The 25,174-nt window shown below is 33.6% G+C and overlaps 2 pseudogenes; one reads left to right on the top strand and one right to left on the bottom strand.

Annotated features, from left to right (window-relative positions):
• Window positions 1–15,189: 15,189 nt before the first annotated feature.
• On the bottom strand, window positions 15,190–15,286 carry LOC138814798 (U6 spliceosomal RNA; annotated as a pseudogene).
• Window positions 15,287–24,834: 9,548 nt separating this feature from the next.
• Window positions 24,835–24,933, top strand: LOC138814799 (U6 spliceosomal RNA; annotated as a pseudogene).
• The last annotated feature ends 241 nt before the right edge of the window (window positions 24,934–25,174 follow it).

A 25,174-nucleotide genomic window follows, 5' to 3' on the forward strand; every position in this document is an offset into this window, starting at 1 on the left:
AAATAATAATTATGTAAGTGGAAGGGCAAAAAAATGGTAAGAGAAGAAAATAACTGACAGCAGATCATTATCCCAAGTTAGAGTACAAAAAGACATAATCTAAAACTTCCAAGTTAAAGAGATACCAATATAATACGTCCCACTTAATTTAGGTACATGCAAAATATTTACTTGGCTTTTCCCTACTTAAATGCTCCAAAATAAATGAACACTTACAAGAAAAGTTATGTTATTGCCATTGTTTCAACACTAACTGTGATCAGCCCTCTTTTTCTCACTTTGCACTTGGTAAATTGATGACGTTGTGGCTGATTAGAGTCAAAATTAGGGCCTTCTACTTGTACAATTATCCCAGAACAGTTTAAAGCAGTTTTCCGCCCAAGATATCCAACTATATTGTCTGAACCTGTACTTTGAACACACCCTCACACCTGAGCACATTATTTGAAATTATACTTTAGCTTTTCTTGGAACATTCTACTTTGTGCCTTTGTCTTCTTTGCACATTCCTTTTGAGTTCATAGTTGCTCTATTTCCATTTCATCTGTACAAACTGCTAAGAACATTGTTCAACTACCACTTCTTGTTTGTACACGCCCAGTCTATGTATGAAGGTACTTTGTCCATGTTAAGCAATAGGGTAATACTCAACCCTATGCCCACATTAAAGGATGTAGAATTTAAAGCATTTTGAGACAGTGATATTAGAATTGAAAGGCTCCTTAGGGACATTTTCATGGAGTTCATTAGTTTACCCAGAAGAAATATAAATATCCACAAAATTTGGAGCTAATTAGTAAGTATCCAAATTAACATTAGATCCTAGATGTTGTGTTAATAAAAGTCACGATTGTCTTATTGTTAAATCAGAATCCTTCACTACTTGACAATGTGTATGAGAAAGTGAAAGAAAAGCATTAAAGCAAAAGTTCTTATCTTGTTAGGCATTTAATCCTCGTGGTGAGAGTAATGTCTGAATTTTTCCATTCAATAAAAGCTTGAAGTTTATAAGAACATTTTCCTACGTATAAGAACTTGTGTCAGGTTGGTTGGCAGTGTTATTTTAGCATGGAGATATACCTAACAAGATTTAGATTTCAATAGTGTATATGGCAGTTATGATGTGTCAATTGCTATTGAGGCATTTTCTATTCTAAAGAGGAATCAATTCCAGGAGTCTTCAGTCACATCATTAAAGTTGTATATTCAACCTAATACTTGGTGTTACTTGTCCTACATTTATAATGAGTAGGCTGATAAGCTATCCAAACGTATCTATATATATTTCAATAAAATCCCAAAATGATATGCATAGATGGGTCACTAATTGGAACTGTAGGACAAATTAGGCTTTTTTTGTGCTGTAGTTCAATCTATAATCTCCTAGCTAAATAAAGTTTTCAAAAATATTCACAGAATACCACTAAGAAAAGTTCATGACAGTTATATCTGTATAATATTTCTAAGGTCAGGATTAAAGCATTTGTTCCCAACATTTAGAATCAACAGGATCTGTTGAATTAATCGATCCAGAATTTTGTCCACACATTCACATCTCAACATTTTATCAATATAACTTTCACCAAAACACTGTTCTTATTGAACTTGTCTATGTCCTTTTACTTTTCAAATCCAAATAGTAGGTTTCCTTCAATATCTTCCTGAAAATTCTTTCCTTCCTTTTCTTCTGTAAATCTGTGTTTATTCCTTTTTTGTTTCCTTATTTATCACTTTCCTCCAATCTTGTCCACTCTGGTACTCACATTCTTCACACTTTCGTCAGAACATTCCTTTTCCTCTTCCCTTTAATAATGTCCCTGATTTTATTATTTTTCATATTCATGGTTATGAATATTTTGATGATGTCCAAACAGACCTATCTTTGCATCTGTTTAACATAAATCTTAGAACTATCAGAGAGTTTTTTCCTCTAAATCCATCTTTATCACCAAGATAAATCCATCTAAATCCATCCTTATCACCAAGAATGTAACTAACACAGTTAGGAGACAGAGATGTGGAAAAACTTTAGATTTCCTCTTACCCTACCTCCATCCATTAGATAAGATGAATGATCAAGATTTTCTCAGTTTCTGTCACTAATGTAATTTCTATGTACTTCTTTTTATGACCCTGACACACCAGCCTATTGCAAATACCCATCACCAGTCACTCAGTCCTAAACCAACTGTTTACTAAGTATGCATTTCTCCCCAGTCTTTTCATATTGGTCCTCTCCATCACCCAATGAGTCTCCTTGTAAGCACACAGAGTGAAGAACTCAGACAAAAATTCTAGTATTATTAATTACTCACAACATTGAATGTTGGTCTTACATTTAATGGATGTAATCTGCCAGAAATATTGAAGAATATATTTGTTGACTTCTAGCTTTTCATATTGGTCCTCTCTATCACCCAATGAGTCTCCTTGTAAGCACACAGAGTGAATAACTCAGACAAAAACTCTAGTACCATTAATTACTCACAACATTGAATGTTGGTCTTACATTTAATGGATGTAATCTGCCAGAAATATTGAAGAATATATTTGTTGACGTCTAGAGCAAGGAAAAAGAAAGTAAACAGTCAATACATTTTCTACCTTAGCTTACAAATAAGGAAAGTGTCAAATTCAGTTTGTTGGTATAAAGTCAGAAATAGTTTTATGCAGAAATAAAAATAAATTTTAACTCCTGGCTCTGCAGCTTGTGTCCTTTTATGGTAACTGCAGAAATGTAAGTAGTATTATGTAAATTGTGTCATGTATTTACAGCTGTAATGAAGAACATACTCTTAATATATCATTTGAAAACATTGGTTATTGAATGGTATCTATATGAGAATGTTATTTGAACTAATCACACTAAGTTGAAACCTACATCTTAGTCCATCAAAATGTGGAAATAAACGATTTATTTATAAGAAAATAATACCACCAAGAACAGTGAGTGTATATACATTAGAAAGACTGCTGGAATAACATTAGGGTTTTTACTGTCTGTACCTGTTTATGTGATTGTAATTCTTGATATTCAAACTCTCCTTTTGTTATTCTGTTTTGTTTTGTTTTGTTTTGTTTGGTTCGTCATGGGGCCTGGACTCTTGGCCTGGCACTGTCCCTCAGCTCTTCGCTCAATGCACTCTACCACTTGAGCAACAGTGCCACTTCCCGCTTTTTCTGCTTATGTGGTGCTGAGGAATCAAACCCAGAGCCTCATGTAGACAAGGGCAGCACTCTGCCACTCAGCCACCTTCCCAGCCCTCCTCCTCTTATTCTTATTGTATGTAATCCAACGCTGTTTATAACTATGCATTCAATGTGGGAAATCCAGCTTCAAAGATATCTACGTATTTTTTTTTTCCTTTTCAATCACAACATCGTCATTATCAGGCTACACTGTGGTCATCATCCTCCCCATCAAAATTTTTATTAGCAACATAAGTGCTAATTATTGAACATCAGATATGTGTCTATGATTTTATTATTTGTCTTTTGATTAATAATTTTAATGTTACCACTGTGCATTAATTCATATTGAAATTTTGAACAAATAAACAAAAAACCTAAACCATATCAGGTAGTTTGACTATGTGCTTATAACAAATTATGGAATAGATTTTTTGAAGCATTGCAATTTCCTAATCAGTATGAATTAACTTCCTTTCTTCCCCTAACTACAATCAAATATTTAAGAGTTTGGGCAGAACCTTTTCAAGTAATATACTGTAAATGTTACTATAATATCATGTGTATATCTAAAATTCCCTTGAAAGTAATAAACTCTACTTTCTATTGAAATATTAGTTATTTTATTCTAGAAAACTTTTAGAAAAATAGACTGTATATCTTTGAAATGAAAAAGGTCAAAAATAGTCGCATATAATTTTTAGAGTGAGTCTGTCTTCTCTCTCTCTATATATATGTATATCTGTCTTCTCTCTCTATATATAAATGTTATGTGTAGAATAGTATATTTTTAGAGAATATTTGTCCTCAGAAATATATACATATATCTAAATTTATGTGTAGAATGATATACATTTTAGTGAAACAAGTATCTTCAAATAGAATTAAAATTTAAAAAAACTTCATGAAATCAAGTGCCGGTAACTCACCCTTATAATAAGAGCTAGTCTGGGTGCTGAGATCTTAGAATTGTTTCCGAAACTAGCCCAGACAGAAAAGTACTTGTTAGATTCTTATCTCCAATTAACCACTAAAAACAACACCCACAACAAAAAATGTAGCAAGCACATTAATTTCACAAAAGCATCTTTTAACTGCTGTGAACATTTCTTAGAAACATGAATACATACCCCTGGAAAATGTTAAGTAAAAAAGTATAGAACATTTACGTCCATGTTAAAGACATGATTATTTAGATTGTTTAAGATATTTAGGTAATGATTAGAAGTTAAGAATAATGATAGGTACGTCATATATTGGGATTGATTTTTTTATTCTAATTTACAATAGTAATAAAATGATATTTATAATGATTATATAAAATTACTCTTGCTTGGTATTTGAATTATCATAAGTGATAAATATTTTTAAATGATTTCCAAAGCAAAGGAGTATCAATTCTTTTGTAATTTCAAAACAATTAAGAAAATGATTTCAAGGCTGGTTCACTCTAAGTCTGTATTTGTTTTTTTTTGTTCTAGTTTTCCTATGTTAGTAGAAATTAAAATTCCAAAAATGTAATGGATATTGGCATTTAGGAAGATCTTCACATACACTAATATTGGATTCCCTTCAGTGGAATTATTTTATTTCATTTGTTACTTTCACAAATAAATCAAGATGATTGTGTATTTTGTTATTTTCACTGCTTTTGTTTCTTATCTTGAGAATACGTTTTTCCTAGAAAACTAGAGATAAGCAATTGGATTGAGCATGTAATATATGACTTTCATAAAATGCAGATGCATAGATTTGTGTCTTTTGTCATTTGCTAAAAGTTTCTTCCAGAAAAGTTTCTCAATTACTTAGAAGTTTTACCCCTTCCCCTCCACAATTATACCGACATCAAATACAGTGAAAGCAGGGGTTATACTGTGGGGGAGGGACATACAAAGCAACAAAGAAATAATCATAAATGTGTTAGAAACAATCGTACGAAAGAAAAGAAAACATTTGAATACCTACCTTAGGGTTCATTTCCCTAACATCACCTTATCTGGCCTTTTCTGCTTGACTCAGACATATACTAGATATTGCAAATAAGGGAAACCATGGGAAAACAATAGGGATACAGGTGGACTCATTTTAACAATGAGATGTAAAAGTCGTTATGTTGAAAAATGAACTTTACAACTTTGGGGGGGAACAGGGAGGATTGGGTGGGGGGACAGGGGGAGGATGGGAAGGGAGAGGAAGGAGAAACAAAGGGGGAGGCTACAATGCTTGATAAGAAATGTACTCATTATCTTGCCCAGGTAATTGTAACCCATCTGTACAGTATTTTCACAATAAAAAATAATAAAAAAATTACTTAGAATTGATGCATAATTCCTAGGTATTCCAGTTATCACATATACTTTTGGATTGAGTTATCTCTGTATAAATCCAAACGGCCAAAATACCCTCAAAATAAACAGAAATCACATCTTTGTTTTAAATGCAGTAGTTTACAAAGAGTTTTAGCCAACACCAAAACATCTTTTTAGCTATTCTGCATTTTGTGTGAAGAAGTTTTAACAATAGTTTTTTTTTTTCCTGACATGCAATTCACTTACAATATATTATCTCCTTTTATTGTATACATTTTAGTGCTTTGGAAGTGAATTGTGCCTTCATAGGTTTTCAAAGCCCGATTTTCACAAACTTGCATTCCTTCAAATAGAAATGCTGTAAATTTTAGAACAGACATTAAAAATAGATATAAAATTCAGTTACAGGAATTTGCCCAGCATACATCCTCTATAGTGTGTCTTTTCCAAATTTGTTTTTTGCGGATCATTTCCAGGGTCTCACACATACTATTCAAGTTCACTGTCAATTAACTACATTCTCTATCCAAAAAAGTTTTTTTACTTCTGTTTAATACATTCATAGAAGTGTAATGCCTGGATCCTATAAAAATTCTCTTTCACCTTTTGAAGACTTGAAATCTTATTTGCTAAAATGATTGTAGTTTTATACAAATCGATCACTATCAGAAGTATATCAATTTCTCCACAAATGCATTACTATATTTTGTGTCCTCTTTTTATATTATGGACTTATTAGTGAGTTTTTATTACTTCTTAGACACTAAAAAGGAGCTTATTTCATATGCTCCTCCTATTGACTATTAATTTGCATATGTTATTTAACGAAATATACTATTCAGGAAAAAATTTATATAGAATTAGAAGATATAAAAATACTTAAGTTTCAGGGGCTGGGAAGGTGGCTCAGTGGTAGAGCGATGCCTTGCATGCCTGAGGCCCTGGGTTCGATTCCTTTGCATCACATAAGCAAAAAAAAAGCTGGAAGTTGCTCTGTGGCTCAAGTGGTAGAGCGCTAGCCTTGAGCTGAAGAGCTGAAGGACAGGGCCCAGGCCCAGAGTTCAGGGCCCACAACCGGACCCCTCCCAAAAAACACTTAAGTTTCAGAATCATTGTAGCATTAACATTGTAGCATTAACAAATATATGCCCTCTATCTGTTGGATATGGTTTCGTTTCTGTTATAGTGTCCTTTGAATTATGAAAGGTTATCACTTGATATAATCCAGTTCTTGCTTCTCTTTAGCTACTAATGTTTTCCATGTCAAATTTTTAGAAACCTTTACTAATCCGATGTCATGAATATTTACATTTATGTTTTACAGGTTTTTACATCTCACATTTAGTTTGATAATCATTCTTTATAAGGTTTCAGGTAGGCCAGGTGCCGGTGGCTCACGCCTGTAATCCTAGCTACTTAGGAGGCTGAGATCTGAGGATGGTGGTTTAAAGCTATCCTGGGCAGGAAAGTCCATGAGAATCTTATCTCCAATAAACCACTAGAAAACTGGCAGTTTTGCTGTTGCTCAAGCGGTAGAGTGCTCACCTTGAGCTGAAGAGCACATGGACAACTCCCAAGCCCAGAGTTCAAACCCCATGACCGACATACATACACACAAACAAAGGATTGAGGTAATATTCTAAGATCATTCTTTAAATCTAGAGAGGCAATAGTGCCAATACAACCATTTAAGATTCTGTTTTTATTTCATAAAGTCTCATAGCATCCTTTTCATTATCTGTGGAACATAAAACTAAGAATTTATTTTTGAAAAATCTGTTACCTTCTTCTATGCGTCTGTTCTTATAATAGAACTAGGTTATCTTCACTAAACATGGTAATAAGATTCAAAGCTTGTATGAAGGCTCAAGCTACACCATTTTACAAGATTGTTATGAATTCCTTGAATTTACATACGGTATTATTGAGCAGGTGGACCAATATTCTCCAGAGATATCTGGATGTTTGATAGTCACTCATATTTCGCACATTGTGGAAACACAAACCCCTGATATTATATATAGATAAATGTCTTTAGAGATTGCTCAAAGCAACTAAAATTAATTTAGGAATGAGTTAAGTTTTAGATAACATTATAGCATAATAAAGCTGAATGATAACGACTTGAGCTGTACTGCAGAAGAGAGAGAGATGGGGAAGAATGGTGGATCACATAGGAGCTGTATGTCATTGGTATTGTTTCAAAAAACAGAAAGACTTCAGAGAAGAGAAGGAGAAAAATAAAGTGTTCTGAATCAAGTTTCTTTTTAATCCACCTGATAGTTTGGACTGAAAGTCAGATAACATGGAAAAAATAAAATAGAAAACAAAGCATTGTATAGAGCTGTTACAATGTAAAAAAGTTGTAATAGGAATATAATTCATTTCCAAAGAAATAAGAGAAAGAATAAAACTAACAGTTGCTAATGTGGATAGAAGATGGATCACATTTTATCATATATAATTTTGAAAAGCATACTAGGAATGAAAATTTTAAAAAGTCATAACTTAAAACACAAATTGTATTATAACTAGACAGTATAGTTCAGTGATAAAACTTTGGCCTAACATATGTGAAACAATTGTGTGATCTCCCAAGCATTACAAAGTACACACAAAGCACACACACACAAAACCCACATAAACACACACACACATAGCACATACACACATTTGGAATACTGTTATTATCATATTAAACAGAGGAAATTATCACAAACAGTAAAAGTATTTTAATATATGAAATCATAATATTGCTCATACTATTTAAAAGTTTAGTAGAAATAAAAGTCACAAGATACTTGGATTCTTATAGATTAAGTAAATTGAAAATTAAGAAATAAAAGACATGAGAAATTTGCAAACAAGTTTTAAATAATAAACATTTTGAAACATGTATACTTTTATTTTGATAAAAGATTGATGTTACTGGTGTTTTAACTCAAGATTTAGTATATGATAACCAGGTGCTCTATATCTTGCTAGGCATGGCTATATCTCTAATCATTTCACTCTGGAAATTTTATGATAAGGTCTCATATTTTCCCAGTCTCTCCAGAATTGCAAACCCTATTTACACTTCCCACCATAGTTAGAAAATGGAAACTACAAATCACTATGCCCAGCTCAGTTTTTTTTTTAATTCAAGTATAAATATTTCCAAAAAGTGACCATGTAATGCAGCCTTTTTTATTAAGTATGTGCTTCTTGAAAATACAGTATTCATTACCTGAACAAATATGTTTAGAACTTTAAGAAATTAAATTTATTTAAATTCATCAACCATATAAAATTTAAGAAAATAATTTTTAAAAATTCACATGTTAACTATTTTGAAAGCAAAAAATATATCTCTGAATAATTTACATGTGTTAAAATTATGCAAAACTAAATTAACTAATCTTACAACTCTGAAAAAAGAATTACCCTAAAGAAACAAAAGAAAATAATTAAGTTCAAAATTTAGAAAATAAAATGAAGTGTACTCTTTAGTTGACTTAAATAACTGTAAGCCCTCTGTATATCAATTTTATAATAAAAAATGCATGAAGAAAGAAAAGTACCCATTGGTCAATATCGACAGGAAAAGCATCAGTAGTTTTATTTTTTGAGTGTGCAAAAAAATCAATGGAAGCGATAAATATGTTCCTTCCATAATAAATGTACTCATTACTTTATTTAGGTAGCTGTATCCCCTCTGTAAATTACCTTTACAATAAAATTAAATTGAAATTAAAAATAAACTAAATAATATACCAATTAAGAATTCATAGAGAGCTAGGAAGGTGGCTCAGTGGTAGAACTCTTGCTTTGCATGTTTGAGTCCCTGGGTTCAATTCCTCAGCATCACATAAACAGAAAAAAAAACTGGAAGTGGCGCTGTGGATCAAGTGGTCGAGTGCTAGCCTTGAACTAGCCTTGAGGAACAGCACCCAGGCCCAGAATTCAGGTCCCATGATCCGACACCCTCCCCCCCCAAAAAAAAAACAGAATTACTAGAAACCATTGGTTTAAAACTTTTTAAAAAACTGCCCTAAGTACCCAAGTAATAAAATTTGATGATACTATTTAAATACTTCAACTTCAGCAGAGAAGCCAAAAGTTTAAAAACTGTTACAAAGTAAATTAATAAATCTGAATATATTACTATTAATAATAGTCATAAGATGAATTTATAGTGGTAGTCAAATAGGTAAGAAATGAGGCAATTTGCCATTCGTTTGATTTAATATGTGAGAAAGAATTTTCTAGGTTTCTTAAAATATATAATCAGTTTAATGAAGAAACTATTCTGTCACATGATATGATAATTAGATGAAGCTGATATTAGAGCAAAGAGCAGATTGTACTAAGTTTTTGCATGTTAAAGTATATGCTTATTTTGGTTGTGGGAAATTGTGTTCAACTTGGGTATTGTTTTTGTAGAGTGGTGTCATATCAGTGGTTAATTTTAGGATAGGGGTTCCCTTTCAAAAGAACATGCATCTGATCTGACTTTTTAACCTTCTCATTATCAAGGGCATAAGAGTTGCACACCAAATTGTCTTGCTTCCTAACCTGGCTGGCCTGGATTCGGCAGCCCTTCCAATCTTAACCTGTAGATAGGGCAGGATGGTAGAAATGATCCAATGCACCCAACTATAGATTGAGAAAGAAGTCCACTAAACTTTTGGCCTGGGTTCTGTTCTCAAGCCTCCTCAGTAGTTAAGAGTTCAGACATATATATGACTTAGGCATGTGAACACCTCAGGACAAGAATAAAAAAGCAGTGAAGTATAGAGGACAGGCCGAATTTTAACTAGTTACTTGGGGGCTGAGTAAGATTAGCTAGCTACTCTGGAGGCTGAGATATGAAGACCACTATTCAAAGCCAGTCCAATCATGAAAATACATGCAATTATCTCCAAAAAACCAGAAGTGGAACAATGGCTCAAGTGGTAAGCCACTATCCTTGGACAAAGAAGCTTAGGGATGATGAATGAATAAATGAGCACTTGCACATATGCATGCGTGTATACACGTGCATGTACACACACACACACACACACACACACACACACACACACACACACACACACACACACACACATGAGTATTTCAATGCGAAGTTCTTTTTTTTTACCTTGCTGTACCCTATTTCCCTGTATTAGTTTACAAATTAACAAAATCAGCTAAGCACCTATTTACATAGAACTCATCATGTTTCTCTAAAGTAAACTCTCTTTTTAGAAGCATGCTTTTATTTGACCCATATGTAAACTATTCAGGAGTTTGATTCTTCTCCCTCAATTCTGTAGAATTAGATGATTGTTTAGCTTCACCCTAGCAATACAATTTTGTGAAATCTTGCATCAAGCAACGTATTTCTTTCTCTAGAACGCAAGCCTCTGTCAAAAAATTAATAATAGGTTTTTCTTCTCTTTGCTTGCATTTGTAGTTTTATTATCTTCATAGATTTTATGATGATCTGTCTGTGCATGGCAAAGACTGCTGTGAAAATAAAAAAAACCCGTCACAGCACTTATCATTTATGTACCATCCATAGATATGAAGATGTTTAAATATTACTGAAATTGCTTTGTAATAAATCATGTTCACCTTGACTATCATGAAAAAGAAGAATTGGTTTCTCAGCATTTTAGGTAAGAACTTGATTGAAAGAAACAAAAGTACAAGTGAGGAACAACTCAACACATACATTCAAATGAAACAACACAACCCAAGAAAACAAATTAATTCAGTAGTCAAGAACCTGCAGGAAATGCAAAGTCTTAAAAAAACATCAGCTATCACAAACTTATGAAAATCCTGACTACATGGGAGTCTACTCTTGAGAGGATAGAGGTTAAAGCCCAGACTGGACAAAAAAATCAGTACACAATGCCATGCACCTGTTATTCTAAATTCCAGGAAGAATAACATAACATGGACTGAGCCCAAGGTCATACACAAGGATCTGAAAAATAATCAGGATAATTTAGCGCTGGGGACATGACAAAGTGGTAAGAACACCCATTTATGGGGCACAAGACACTCAATTCAAACTCTAATATTTGGGTATTAAAGTAAAAAGCTATTATTTTAAATAATTGGAATAATTGTAAGATTTGAATATTTGAGTGGAAAAATGCATGAGAGAGATAGAATGAACCCACGTTCCAATGCTTTCACCTTAAGTGAAAATATTTTATGGTACTTCAGACAAAACAGAGTTACCTTGCAAATGAGCATGGTTGTGCATTTGGGTGATGGAAATACTTTAATTACACAGGTGTAAATTAAATAGATTTTATTTGGGTAGATTGTACTTCCTAAACTAAGAACCTGGATGATATCCCTGAGATTTTTCTCTCAAGGCTACCACTCTACTATTTGAACCACAGTTCCAATTCTGATTTTCTGTTGATCGTTTGGTGATAAGAGGCTCCTGGACATTCTTGCCCAGGATGGCTTCAAACTATGATTGTCAGATCTCAGCCTCCCGAGTAACCAGGATGCCAGGCATGAACCATCGATAGTTTTAATAATTTAGTAAATTGTACAGTTACTGAAATTATATATTATCATATAACCTGCATAATATATGTGTGTATGTATATATCAATGCATACGGATAGAAATATTTAGCATATTTTTGTATGTACAGTACATTTATGAAATCATCCATTATAAAATAAAATGGAAAAAAGTTAATAAGGAGCAAAACAAAGGAAATTATCACATGTTTCTTGTTGTTGAATGGAATAAGAATTCAAGAATCAGGTTGGGAAAATCATCTCTACGTTAACAAAATGGATAAGAGCTATTAATTCCAATCCATCTATTTGCCCATGTTGTGCAACCTCACACATGAGTGTCAAAATCAAACCACACTTTTTGCCTATGCTTTTAACTCACCTGATATAATTTACAGGTTAGATGAAGTAATCAAATAAAGATTAAAATAATATTATGTGAGGCTATGAATTAGAGCTGAACATGATTTTAAATATGATAATAGCTAATTAAGTTGCATATTTCTTACGTTTACTCTGTCATGTCCCTCATTCCCACATTAGGAAAGTACATAGAAGGTTCTCACTAAATTATATGTACAATTATGAAAAAATGTTTTGAAAGAATATGGGCACAGTGATGTTTTAGCTTATTGAGACCTGTAGGGGTAAGTGTAGGGGTAAGTGTGTTTTTGAGGACTTGCAATACATTGTGATGAAGATGAAGGGAAGGATGTTCTTATTATGGAAAACTGGATAGAGTATTGCTCCCACAAAGGAAGTGATGAATTATTCCAAAACGTAACAGTAAAATCACTTTCACAATCATGTTCACTGCTGCACTATTCACTGTAGCCAAGTTACAGAAACAGCCCAGATGCCCTTTGGCAGAGTGATGATTAGAGAAAGAGTGGCACATATACACAATTGGATTGAACCCATCCATTTTGAAGACTGTTACATTATTTGCAACGAAATGGATAGATCTAAAAATATATTAATGGAACTGAGTCAGAGCCATATTTGGAAAGTTTACACAAAAATATTAACCAAAGCATGTTATTTGCAGAGGAGTATTTCAAAGGCGTAATTTCTTATAAAATTGAACTTTACTCCAACAAAATGAATACCAGGAAACTATCACTTGGAATATGTGAATGGAAGTCAAAAGGAAGGAATAAAGAGAGTTATGGAGGAGGAGCCTGAAGGTATAATATTCAATACAGATAGTATGAAACTAGAAAAAATTAAAATGGGGTGAGGTTTGGAAGGGTGTGGAAAAGTTATATAAAGATCCATTTTACTTTAAAAAACTGATATGTTGAATGAAAATTCCCTTGTACAAGTATTTAAGATAATAAGAATATAATTAAAAACAATGGAGACATCTGATCTTAAATTCTATTTCCATCTCTTTTAAAAAATAAATTTATTTGCTCTATAATTTGATGAGAGGGATGGATTTTGTGGGTAGCTAAATCATTGCACATCTGTCTCTCTCTTCCTCTCTCCCTTTCATGGTTCTTATAAGTAATATGATTGCTCCATAATTATCATAATTTATTTTGCTTTTATATTTTTGGTTGCATCATTTCACTTTCTGCTCTGCCATATCCCAATTCATTTACATAGAAGACATTATTTCCTGTTTTCTCATTCTTAGAATAAGCTGCACAAGAAGAAAACACTGGTCCTCATTTTCAGTCTGTACCTTTAAATACGGAGGAAAATCTTTCCTCTGCTCTCTACCAATTCCCTACTCTCCAGTTAGAATAATTTAGAATAGTAAAAATGAAAAAAGAGAAAATAAATAATAGTGAAAAAAACAGATGCAGCAAATTCACCAGATTTTTCTGACCATTTCATCCAATGTTAACTATTGGGGAAATACATGGACAGCTCATTCTCACTGGCACTCAAAGTCTCTGGTTAGGCAATTCTGATGAAGTTGAGGAACAAGATGAAAAAGTGAGAAATGGTATCAATTGCAAAAAAAAAATGAAATAGTATCCAAGCAAATTTCTTCTTTGTTCTGCTGAAAACAATCGCTTTACTACAGTGCAGAGACTACTTTCCAAAAAGGTCACTCATGTGATTACTAGGGATGACGATGAGCATACCCCTCTTCATCGAGAAGCCTACAGTGGACACTTAGATATTGTCCATGAGTTGGTGGCTCAAGGCAGATATTCATGCAATAACTGCGAATGGCTGGACATCCCTGCACAGTACTCATACATGGAATAATAACAGAGTGGCTTCTTTATTTCATCATGATGCAGATACCAATGGCCAAGTTAAAGGCTTCTTGACCCCCATGCATCTTGCTGCTGGGAATAGATATAGCAATGATACGCTGGATCTCCTTCTATTGAACCATTATATCAAGCCAGGTCTGAAGCACAACTTGGAAGAAACTGAATTTGATATTGCCAAAAGGATAAGTATGTATCACTACCTCTTGGAAGTTGTGGAAAGCTGTACAAATTGTTCTCCTAAGTCCTAATGGATCAGTTAATTTTCTTTAATTTCAAAATTGCCACTCCATCCTATGTGACCATAGAAAATATTTTCACAATACAAAGCAACAGCAATACCTTACTTTAAAAATTCATGTATTCCATGGTATTCTTCCAAGTGAATTGCCTGACTTTGATGTCAAAATATATTTGAGTTGTTTGTATACATCTATAATGATTTCTATAGAGTTTGTGATTTTTTAAATCAGAAAAAATTTTAATTTATCTGTTGAAATGAGTAGTACAGAAACTAAAGATATTTCTGGTGCTTGTCTGAAAAAGTATATTTTAAAATATTTAATATTCTGTTTGTATAATGTCCATAATCTATTTCATTCGCTCCTAGATATAATACTTTGAATTCGACATTGTTTTATAATACATACGTTCATTAATAAATGTGTCCTTTCAGATTGCATTCCATATAGAAACATTTTAAAATTCTTTTAATTCCTAGGTCCTTATAGAATTTTATTTCTTTGGGATAAAATGACAATGTTATTTATTTAAAAAGTTTTATAAAGGTTATGCTATGTAAAGGCCTTTCTAAAACGGTGAAGATTGAATACACTGATGTCAAACTAACTTTTATTTCTATGAATTACATATATTATTACACTTGTATATTTGTAATCAACTTTTGAATAACTGTTTTTCATTTCTTGCATCTGAAGAATGAAAAATATGGAATACTTCACAAATTTTCATATCATCCTTGTGCAAGAGGCATGTAAATCTCTGTATTGTAATTCGGGTAGACCTGCTGCTGAAGCATGTAGTATCCTATAAACTTAAGTAATCAATGATGCAATCTTAAGACAGGTATATATCCTTGGTTGCCTATTTGTAACAAGGAAACCTTATTGTTCCCAAAATTGTTATTCATCTTATTTCTGTAAAATTCTGTGTATGGTGGAAAAAACTTATGTTATTTGTTCGATTGCTCACATTTGCAAGTTTTTGTAAATGACTATTTTAAGTCTTTTTCATTTGAAATTTGATCATACTTTGAAGCCGTTATAGATAGGTGCAAAGGTGATGGATTTTCAAGTACTTATTTATTAACTGATTTAGCTTTGTGGAGCTAATGGATTAAAAGTAAGCCTTGCTTAAGAGCTACTTCTAAATTTCTGCAGCTTAAAATTTCCCAAATGAGGTCTTGCTGGCACAAATGTCTCCTTGACATTTCACCCTTGCTTCATGTAGGAACAGCCCAACCAGAATGTCTTACCCTGACAGCATAGATTGTCTTACTGGAGCAAAACTAATCTTAGTTACAAGGGATTATATAGAGACAAACAGTTCAGACAGAACTGTTCGGACTAGAAGGTATTTTTTCAAAATATAACTGCTTATTACACCCTACCATTTCAAAAGTAGCTAAAGCCAAGAAGGTGAAAAAATTGTTCATATGCATGATTACCTAATGTCCTGGCCTGACTACCATCCAACCAGGCAGGAAGTTACACCACTGATTTTCTATCACCAAATATATTCCATAGCTCCAGGAGAAGTCCATATGTTTCTCCTGGTTATTAGGCCTTAAATTGGTAGTGTTTTAACCACAGTGTTTCCTCTTGCCTCTAAGCTGTACATCCCCGAATGGTAAAGCTTTAGTTCTAATTCTCCTAAACAATGAGGTAGAGGCAATGGAATAATACTTTAAAACAGTTGCCTTTGATTCCCTAACCACAACGGAACAATGCAAAACATTTTCTTATAGATAATTATATATTTTATATTTATATGTGTTGATTTTATATTTCACACAGTGGATCTTACTGGAATTAATTGATAATTTGACAAATTAATTTATATTATTCCAATAAATAGATTGGAATATAAATAATCAGGATTAGAATATATATTAGAATATAAAAAGTATCAATGCAATGTTTTCGGTATAAACTTGTGATACTTTCTACGTGTTCTTGGTCTTCTGAATTCACATGGTAAAAAAAACAATGTTGTTTTCCTCTAATCTATAAGGGATTTTACTCTGCTGCTCTGTTTATTGTTTTAACTCGCTGGTCCCAAATTGTTTTTCTCCATATTTCTGAAGCATTCCTACTGATTATACTCAAATTTTGCTGATATGATGTCTAAAAGGTATTATTCTTCTACAGGATCCATGGGTCCTAGGATCCCAGGTCCCAGTTATCTGCATCATCAGATAACTAGGGCAAAAGTTCCCACCTATGCCCATGCAACATGCCAAGAGAAAGTAATTGAAGACCCATCTCAATTTCTCATTTCTTACATTTCAGGGCCCCAATTCCTTGAAATGAAGGAATTAGCAGTGAGCAATTGGGAAATGCAAGACAACTTAAAATGCAAGATGAAATCACAAAATGTGAAAGTACAGTAATTCAAACTTTCAATTTTCAGATGACCATGCCATATGATTGGAAAAGACCACAAATGTCACAAGATTATTTGTAATACCGTTCTCCTAATGATTAATGAATGATTTCAGTCCAGTATCAGCAGGCTAAAAAATAGTTCCTGAACGATAGATCCATAATTGGTTTACCAATGCTAGGAATACTTGACATAGAGGTCAAATATAATTCAAAAAACATTAATTGAGAAGATCCTTAGTGCTTCAAAACACTGGTACTACAGTAAACTTGGTTCTGTAGTATAAAAATGTCATTCTCAAATAAATGATAACCTACATTTAATCTGCTGAAAGTATATTCCTTTTCAAATAAACTTTTAAAAATCACATTTGCCAAAATAACACTTTACAAGTGATCATATTTAGTGAGGTTACTAGTATTTCAAGTGTAGGGAGCAAGTTTCAATAGAGTTGATTTATTCACCCAGCACTAATGCCAAACAGGTTCAACCATTCATTAAAGTGTAGGAATAGTACCCCCCACCATTTGTGTTTTTCAGTAGGTACCTTCAAAAATTTGTTAAATAGTTCAGCCTCCAATATTTCAAACCAAAACATTAGCTAATAAAGTAAATTTCATAACATAAGTACATTTTAAAAAGTCATGAATAGTTGCCTTATCATATGGTGTTTTATGTTTTCTCTATATGTCTAACATAGTAAGAAATATGACTTTAAGTCTTGAATATGGGTACTCATCAGAGATTTGACAAACATACAATCTGTCTTCTATTTCTATCATATTCCTCTACCGTAGTAAATTTGATATTTCTTCTTTTGCCAATACTTATAGTTAGTTGAAAATATCCCAGGTAAAATAAAATAATCACACACCACTGTACAAAGCCATTTATAAAAACTGGTAGTTAGGAATACATTCTAAGCCATTTTTAAACTTTCTTGTTGACTACAGATTAATCTTTCAAATGGAGGGCAATGAAATCATGTCTAGGTGCTTCATGTCTCCAGTCTTGCAAATTGTTACTTCAGATGAATGAATTATGGAAATATAAGCTGACATCAGTTCAAGTATATGCAGAATTGAAACTCCATGGAATGTATATAAACCTTTCAAAGTACTAACAGACAGTTTAACAGAATGAGTATCAGGAAATTGAATTAATAGTAATAATAGTAAAGGAATAATAATAAAGCCATAGAATGAACGAAGAATGGAACAAGGGGCAAGTACAGCTAGAATACTTAATATACACATGTGAGAAAGGAAGTGGTAAATCGGAAATAAATCTTGTAGAAGGGGTTGGTTGAGAATGATAGAAGGAGTGACTCTGATCCCGGAACATTGGACAATTAGATGGACATTTTTGTAACACACTTTCACAACTTTTTGAAATTCAGTGAAAAAACACAACAAAAAACAAAAACACACAAAAAGCACAACCAAACAGCAATCTCTATAGAGTACGATTATGACCTCTCAAAATTTTAAATAGTTAATGAAGGACAATCTTGGGAAAAGCATACAAAGCTGTTCGAAGTGAGCAATTTGTGGTAGAGGAGAAATTTTAACAGATTTAAATAGACTGTTTAAGGTTATAAATCACCTACATCTGCTGCAAATATTTTCTTCTGCGAGTTCTCTTGGTCTGAAAGGATATTCCAATCCTGAGCGACACTTGATAGCTTGTGAAGGTAGAATGGAAGAAACAAGATCAAGAACCCATTAATCCATTGGAGAGGAAACAGTCGTCTACGTTTTCTCTCATTTCTATTGACTACTTTTATTCATAAGTTTAAGTCAAGTGATTTGAATTAAATATTTCCTTCTTTGTTCTGGCAAAGCAATTGGTCAAAATAATTCACTAAATATTATTAGCCTTTTTTTTCTATCATGCTGTTTTCTTGTCCAAGCGAGTCCATTACACTTCCCGCTTGCATTTGGTTGCCACAGAAACCCAGCATCAATGTTAATGAGGACAATCTCTAATGTAAAACTTTGTCTCCAAAATACCAGTCCAAGAAGCTGTGATCACAAATATTTAGCTATACATTTTTCTTTTTTCTTTTACCTTGAAAGTCTTCTTTGTCTAAAGTGCCCTCAAAAATAAGTACTCTGCCAATTTTTGGATCAATCACTTATAACCTCAAAGATATTTTGCTAACAAGATGCTTAGAGGAAACCGAAGAATACTGCACTTTTATCTTCTCTCTTAAGACTCTCCTTAGATACCATGTCAGGAACAGTGAAGTTATTCTTTGCAAAATTATTTCAATAGATTATTTTTTTCTCTTCATCTTGCATTTGCTCAACAAGATGTATGGAGAATAATAGAGTTGAATCACCCATACCATGGATGACAGTGTCTTTCACAAAAGGACAATGCTCCTATGTCCTATTTCTCTGTCCTCCTCTTAGCTCTTGCCTGATTTCCAACTAATCACAGATTCTTAGCTTCAAGTCTAATGAAGGTGAAGGACTATAAGGACTCCCCCATTGCTACATTGTAGGGCTAGATCTCTGGCAGGAGGTAAGTGTGAACGACGCACTCAAGGAACACACGTTGGGAGAACAGGCTTAAGCAGTTCTGGTTTATTTCTGCACAAGGGTTGGGATTTTATAGCTCCAACTTTCCCAACCTCCTGAGTCCTTCCCAGCCAATTACTTAGCGGGGAGTTGATGATGGGCACTGCTTGGTGACAGGCACTGATTGGTCCCCCGGGGGCATGTAGGGAGCAGGGACAGCTCATGGCAGGAAAGCTAGGCAGACGTGCCTGTGGGTCACGTCTCTATGAGCAGGAAGTGTGCTTCAACTGCTACTCTAGCTGACTCAACCAGATCTGACCGGCTCTACCCACAAATTTTCCCTTTTCTTTTAAAAGGACCGTCATTATGGTGACCCGTCATTGGAGGCATTTTTGCCGGGAGTGCAAGCATTTAATAATTCCTAGGAGAGTAAGCCCTACATGTGCACGGCCTCCCCAGATGACCAGAGAGGATGGCGAAAACCATTGTTGTAACTTTTTAAGCACATCTTCTAAAAAGGAGACAGCGGGAATAAGCTGAATGGTGGTCTGGTTTAGGTGGGTAACATCATGCAGCAGGTTTTGGTTGAAGTTTAAGTACTTAAGGGACTTAGGGCCTTTGAGGTAGTTACTAAGTTCAGTGAAATTGGGTGCGGGAGTGGTAAGCTGACCGACAGAATTAGTCAAAGCATTACATAGTCCTCCTTGTTGTAATCAAAGAAACGTAATCTGTTCTTGGAGCAAGTCTATTTGTTGTTGGAGCACAAGGAGGCCTCCCTTAAGATGATTGGCAACTTGTAAATGTTATAATTCTATGGATGACAGTTGAGGGATGAGCTGGTTTATCTGTTGCACGGTGGACACGCTTTGGGACAGCAATACAGCCGCGGTGGTAGCTGAAGCCACTGTAGCGATGATTGCGGACCCGATTGCAAGGATCAATCCTACTGCTCTTTTAGTGCACGGATGAATCAAATGAATCTGGGAAAACTGAGAGTCATTAGTAGCCAGAACAATAAATGGGGGAACACGTACCAAACCTGCAAAAGGATATGAGTCATTGGGTTGCCAGTGATTGCTGAGAGTGCAAGTAGCGGAGGAGTTGTCTCCTAGACAAAAAAAGAACGGGGCTCTAACCACTACCATTCCTGACACCTGGTCATATCCAGATCAGTTACAGCGACGAATATTGGCCAATAGGAAAGGGGACAAAATGAGGCAGGAATGTGATGATCAAACGATTGGCATGGGGGGTCCTAGGTCTCCCAATCGTCCTCCTGAAGAGTCATAAAACTCCTTTAGATTTTGAGGTTTGGGATCCTTTTCAGATTGGTTGTATATAGCTGGGTCTCTACCCTTAAAAGAGTTTTAAAAAAACTATGAAGATGAAGCAGTGGGTGAGGCTTCAATAGCCAAGAAGCTGTGTTTAATTGGAAATCAGGAAAGAGCTGAGAGGAGGACATAGAAGTAGGACACAGAAGCGTTGTCCTTTTGTAACAGACCTGTCTTCCAAGGTATGGGTGATTTACCTCTATTCTTCTCCATACATCTTGGTGAGCAAATGCAAGAACAAGAGAAAAATAATATATTGAAATAATTTTGCAAAGAGAAACTTCACTGTTCCTGATATGATATCTAAGGAGAGTCTTAAGTGAGAAGATAAAAATTGAGTATTTTTTGGTTTCCTCTAAGCATCTTGTTAGCAAAATATGTCCTTGAGGTTAGAATTGATTGAAACAAAAAGTGATGGAGCACCTATTTTTCTGGGCAATTTAGACACAAGAAGACTTTCAAGGTAAAGGAAAAAGAAAAAAGTTAGCCAAGTATTTGTAATCACAGTTTCTTGGACTGGTTTTCTGGAGACAATTTTTACATTAGATTTGTCCTCATTAACATAGATGTTGTTTCATGGCAACCAAATACAAGAGGAAAGTTTAATGGACTCGCTTAGTCAATTAAACAGCATAATAAAATAAAATGGCAAATAACTTTTAGTGAATTATTTGACCAATTACTTTGCCAGAATAAAGAAGGAAAATGTAATTCAAAATGAATTGACCTAAAAGTATGAATAAAATGTAGTGAAGAGAGATGAGAGGAAAAAATAAAGGATTTTTTTCTCTACAGTGGAGTAATGGGTTCTTCATTTTGTTTCTTCCATTCCATTTTTCCAAGCTATCAATTGTGGCTCAGGACTGGAGTATCAAGTTCAGACAAAGAGAACTCATAGAAGAAAGATAATATTTGCAGCAGATATATGTGATTTATAACCTTAGATAATCTATTTAAATCTGTTCAGAATACTCCCCTACGCCAAACTGCCCTCTTTGAACATCTTTGTTTGCTTTTACTAAGACTTCCCTCCATTAACTGCTTAAAATTTTTGAGAGGTCATATTCATACTCCCTACAGATTGCTGTTTGGTTGTGTTTTTTATGTGTTTTTGTGTTTTTTTAACTGAATTTCCAAAGGTTGTGCAACTGTCTTACAATTAAATATGTCCACCTAATTATCCATTGCTCCTGGATCACAGTGACACCATCTATCATTCTCAACCACTCCATTCTCCAAGATTTATTTCCGATTTACCACTTCCTTTCTCAAATGTGTACATTGAGTATTCTAGCTGTACTTGCCCCTTGTTCCATTTTTCATTCATTCTATGTCTTTACTATTATGGCTCTCTGGTTTCAACTTCCTGATAGTCATTCTGTTAAACTGTCTGTTAATATTTGAAAGGTTTATATACATTCCATGGAGTTTCAGTCCTGCACATACTTGAACTGATGTCAGCTTATATTTCCATAATTCATTCATCTGCAATAACAATTTGCAAGACTGGAGACTTGAAACACCTAGACATGATTATATTCTCATCCATTTGAAGATTAATCTTTAGTCAACAAGAAAGTTTAAAAATGGCTTTGAATGTATTCTTAACTACCAGTTTTTATAAATGGTTTTGTACAATGATGTGTGATTATTTTATATTACATGGAATAAAACTTTCTACTACCTATAAGTTTTGGAAAAAGAAGGAAAGTAACATATACTAATATAGAAGAATATGATAGAAATAGAAGATAGATTTTGTCACATCTCAGATGAGTACCCATATTCAAGACTTAAAGACATATTTCTTACTGTGTTAGACAGAGGGAAAACAAAACAGCATATGATAAGGCAAGTATTTGTGACTTTTTAAAATGCCCCTTATTAAGTGATGAAATTTACTTTATTAGCTAATGTTTAGGGTTGAAATATGGGAGGCTGATCTATTAAACAAATTTCTGGAAGGCACCTACTGAGCAACACAAATGGTGCGTGGTACTACTTTTAGACTTTAATGAATGGTTGAACCTGTCTGACATTAGTGCTGGGTAAATGAATCAAGTCTATTGTAACTTGCTCCCTACACTTGAAAAACTTGTAGTGTCACTAAGTGTCATCTACTTATCAAATGTTATTTTGGTAAGTGTGATTTCAAAAAGTTCATTTGAAAAGGAATACACTTTCAGGAGATTAAATGTAGGTTGGTTTGAGAATGACAACATTTTTATACCACAGAACCAAGTTGTACTAAAGTACCAGTGTTTTGAAGCACAAACGATCTTCTCAATTAATGTTTTGCTGAATTAAATTTAACCTCTAAGTCATTTTCCTGACCATGGTAGATCAATCACGGATCTATCTTTCCAGGAACTATTTTTTGGCCCACTTATGCTGGACTGAAATATTATATTAGTCATAAGGGGAGGGGTATTAAAAATAATCTTGTGACACTTTCTGATCTTGTTCACTCATATGGGCTGGTCATCTGTCAATTCAGGTTGAAATACAGTAATTTCTCTCGATTTTGTGACTTCATCTTTCATTTTAAGTTGCCTTACATTACACAATTGCTTGCTGCTAATTCTTGTTTCTCAAGGAATTGGAGCCCTGAAATATAAGAAATGAGAAATTGAGATGGATTTTCAGTTACTGTCTGCTGGCATGTTGCGTAGTCCTAGGTGAGAAGTATTGCCCCTGTTATCTGATGATGCAGGTAACTCAGCCATAAGATATTAGGACCCATGGGTCTATAGAAGAATAATGTCTTTTAGATATAATATTAGCAAAATTGGAGTATAATATGTAGGAGGAATGAATCAGAAATATGGAGAAAAACAGTTTGGGACCAGTGAGTTAAAACAATAAACAGAGCATCAGAGTAAAATCTCTTATAGATTAGAGGAAAACAACATTTATTTTTAACAATGTGAATTCAGAAGACCATGAACACTTAGAAGGTATCACAAGTATATACCGAAGACATTGCATTGATACTTTTTATATTCTAATATATATTCTAAACTTAATTATTTACATTCCAATTCTATTTATTGGAATAAATAAATATCAATTTATTTGTCAAATTATCAATTGATTCTAGTAAGTTTCACTGTGTGAAATATAAAATCAGCACATATAAATATAAAATATATAACTATATATAATATAATAAAATGGCACATGTTTTGCATTGTTCTGTTTTGGTTAGGGTATCCAAAGCTACTCTGTTTTAAAGTATTTTTCCATTATCTCTACCTCAGTGTTTGATAGAGTTAGATTTAAACCTTTACCTTTGTAGATTCACAGATTGGAGGCAAGAGGAAACATTACCAATTTAAGGCCTAATAACAAGGAGAAACATATGGACTTCTCCTGGAGCTATGAAAATATTTGGTGATAGAAAGGCAGTAGTCTAAGTTCCTGCCTGGTTGGAAGGTAGACAGGCCCGGACATTAGGTAATCATGCATATGAACAATTTTTTCACCTTCTTGGCTTTAGCTACTTTTGAAATGGTAGGTATAATAAACCATTATATTTTGATAAAAAACCTTCTAGTCTGAAAAGTTCTGTCTGAAATATTCATTTTTCTATGATCCCTTGGAACTAAGATTTATTTTGTTCAAGTAAGACAATTTACGCGATCAGGGTAAGATATTCTGGTTGGTCTGATCCTACATGGAAGAAGGGTAAAGCATCTGGTAGACATTTGTGCCAATGAGACCGCATTTGGGAAAATTTCAGCTGCAGAAGTTTAGAAGTAGCTCTTAAGCAAGGCTTACTTTGAATCCGTTAGCTACACAGAGCAAACTCAGTTGAATAAATAAGTATTTGAAAAAGCCATCCCCTTTGGACCTAGCTAAAAATGCTTCAAAGTATGATTAAACTAAAATGAAAAAGATTTAAAATAGTAATTGACAAAAAAAATTACAAACGTGAGCATTCAACTGAACAATATAATTATTTTCCATTATACACAGAATTTTAGGGAAATAAGATCAGTAGCATTGTTAGAAACAATAAGGTTTCCTTGTTACAAACAGGCACCCAAGGATATAATCCTGTATAAATATTGCATCATTAACTACCTAAATTTAGAGGACATTACATGCTTCAGCAGCACATGAACCCAAATTACACCAATACAGAGATTAACATGGCAATTGCAAAGGATGATATGAAAATCTGTGAATTATTCCAGATTTTTCATTCTTCAGATGCAAGAAATGAAAAACAATTATTAAAAAGTTGATTACAAAATTAATAGTGTAACAATACATGTAATCCATATAAATAAAAGTTAGTTTGACATCAGTGTATTAAATCTTCACCTTAGAAAGGCCTTTACATAGCATAATCGTTATAAAACTTTTAAAATTAGACAACATTGTCATTTTATTCCAAAGAAATATACTATAAGGACCTAGTAAAAAAGGAATCTTAAACTG

The sequence above is a fragment of the Dipodomys merriami genome, unplaced genomic scaffold, assembly GCF_024711535.1.
Source record: "Dipodomys merriami isolate MVZ:Mamm:240054 unplaced genomic scaffold, mDipMer1.0.p SCAF_612, whole genome shotgun sequence".
Lineage (NCBI taxonomy): Eukaryota > Metazoa > Chordata > Mammalia > Rodentia > Heteromyidae > Dipodomys > Dipodomys merriami.